Source organism: Chiloscyllium plagiosum, unplaced genomic scaffold (assembly GCF_037043375.1).
Source record: "Chiloscyllium plagiosum isolate Xiang-an unplaced genomic scaffold, Cpla_swu_hap1 HiC_scaffold_8, whole genome shotgun sequence".
NCBI classification, from domain to species: Eukaryota; Metazoa; Chordata; class Chondrichthyes; order Orectolobiformes; family Hemiscylliidae; genus Chiloscyllium; species Chiloscyllium plagiosum.
Window position 1 is genome coordinate 115,508,064 of NW_028270146.1, and position 2,390 is coordinate 115,510,453.

Genomic DNA, 2,390 nt, shown 5'->3' on the forward strand with positions numbered 1-2,390 from the left:
ATTCCCTTCTCTCGGCAGATGTTGCATGACCTTATCAGATTCCTCTGAATTGTCTGTGTTTATTTCAGAGAGAATTATAACTCCCTATTCCTGTTTCTGTGAGAGAAAACATTCTCCAAACCGATTCTTTTAATTCTATTTATACACAGAGAAAAGAGGCATTGTTCTGTCCAAATGCATTACATGCTCATGAGGGCATCAATATATTGTGATGATTTTTAAAATAAAATATATTAAACATAATGAAATTCATGATGAAAACACGAGACCAAATTCGATCTGTAAGGGGCACGAATTCAGTCATACGAGGTGAAATTGAGAACTGCAGATGCTGGAGATCAGTGTCAAAATTAGAGTAATGCAGGAAAGGCACAGCAGGACAGGTAGCATCCGAGGAGCAGGAGAGTCGACATTTCGGGCAAAACACCATCATCGGGTATGAGGCTGGGAGTGTCCATCGTGGAAAGATAAATGAGAGGGAGTGGGGCTGCAGAGAAGGGAGCGGAGAGCGCAATTGATGGATGGAGGTGGGTGTAAAGGTGATTGGTCGGAGAGGATGGTGGAGCGGATAGGTGGGAAGGAAGATTGGCAGGTAGGACAGGCCATGAGGATGGTGTGGCCGAGCTGGCAGGATGGAACTGGGATAAGATGGTCGGAGGATGAAATCAGGCAATTGGTAAAGGCCATATTGATGCCCTGGGGTTGGAGGTTCATGAGGAGGAAGATCAGGCGTTCTTCCACCAGGCGCCGGGTGGTGAGTGAGTGGTGATAGAGAAGTTCCAGGTCCTGCATGTCCTCGGCAGATTCGGAGGGGGAATTCAATTCTCCGTCCGTCAGTTGTTAGTTTGTCTGTTGCTCCTGACCCATCAAAACACAGATCTGTGTGAATGCGCAACCAACCTCTCTCTATACATTTCACTCAAAATAATGTCAATGACAGGACGGATTAAAACAAAATGCAAACTGTGTTGAATGCTGGATGAAGGGAATCGTGTTACTGTAGAGCCTTTCCAGCACTGAGATCTGGCTTTCGGCCCATCATTCACAAACCAGTCTGCACTCCCTCTTGAAACCTCTCCAATTACCCAGATCCCTGTCTGATTGAAGACTGTCTGTGGAGTTTGCACATTCTCCCCGTGTCTGCGTGAGTTTCCTCCGGGTGCTCCAGTTTCCTCACACAGTCCAAAGATGCGCAGGTTCGGGTGGATTTGCAAATCTCAATAGTCAATAGTGTCCAGGTGAGTGTAGGTTAGGTTGGTTAGCCATGAGAAATGCGGGGTTACAGGAATAGCGTAGAGGGTGAGACTTGGTGGGATGCATGATGAGCCGAATAGCCTGTTCCTACACTGTAGGAATTTTATGACCCTATACTCCATCCCATCTATATCTGTGGATTAAGAGGACTATCACCTGATCAAATATCCCCTTTATTGTGTCAACGTTTGTTTTCTATCTGACAAAGAACTGCAGATGTTGCAGATCTGAGAGACAGCACAGAAATTGCTGGGAAACTCAGCAGGTCCGGCAACATTTGTGGATCCAGAGATTGTTCTTAATGACTGAAGGCTTCTGATTCTGGTGTTTTCAGACCTGTTGACGTTTTACAAGCAATTTCTTCTTTTGCTTTCAACCCCAGTTCAGTTGGTGACTATCACGGCCTTGTTATGGGCGTTTGGGAAAAGGGCCGGGTTAGCTGCTAGCGCGGTGGTGGTGTAGTGGTGAGCATAGCTGCCTTCCAAGCAGTTGACCTAGGTTCGATTCCCAGCCATCGCGGTTTTGCAAGGAAGTCTTGAGCACCAACGTTGCATGCTGTGGCAAAATGGATTTATCAGGTTGCTTTTGGGTTTTCATGGCGATGGTTCCTGTTAACTGCTGTGACAATCCGGGCAGCGTTGCTCGAAAGCTTTCCTCTCTGCTGCCCATTGCTTATTTGAATATTGTTCGCAACATAAGGTTTGTTTCGTTTTGTTCGAAAAGTGAGAGATTGCTGTCGTCAGAAACCTTAAATAATTTCAGAAGCCGCTGGAAATTCGGAACAGATCCGACAGCTTCTACCGTGGACAGGAAGGAGGTTTAAATGCGTCAAATTTCTTCAAGGTTAAAAGACATTCGCACCTCAAAACCATTTGGAAGCTTAAGAATAACAAACATCACATTATACCTTTTTCTCATCCGTTCAAGTTTCACAATATCATTCCGGTAGCAGGAAGACCAGTTTTGTGTGGTTTATGCAATGTTACTATATTCGAACATTGATTGTTTCGTAGTTAAATGATGTTTCATTTCGTTAAGTTTTCCAATAGAGTTGGGTTAGTCCACACTTTGTTTTTTGTTTGTGTTACAACGATAGTGCGAAGTAAATTGTGTTTCGGTTCAAGCCTGGAAGTTTC

The 2,390-nt window shown here is 44.8% G+C and overlaps 1 non-coding gene across 1 annotated transcript; it reads left to right on the forward strand.

Annotated features, from left to right (window-relative positions):
- The first annotated feature begins 1,701 nt into the window (after window positions 1–1,701).
- trnag-ucc (transfer RNA glycine (anticodon UCC)) lies at window positions 1,702–1,773 on the forward strand. Its single transcript has one exon. It is a non-coding gene; the product is annotated as a tRNA-Gly (tRNA).
- The last annotated feature ends 617 nt before the right edge of the window (window positions 1,774–2,390 follow it).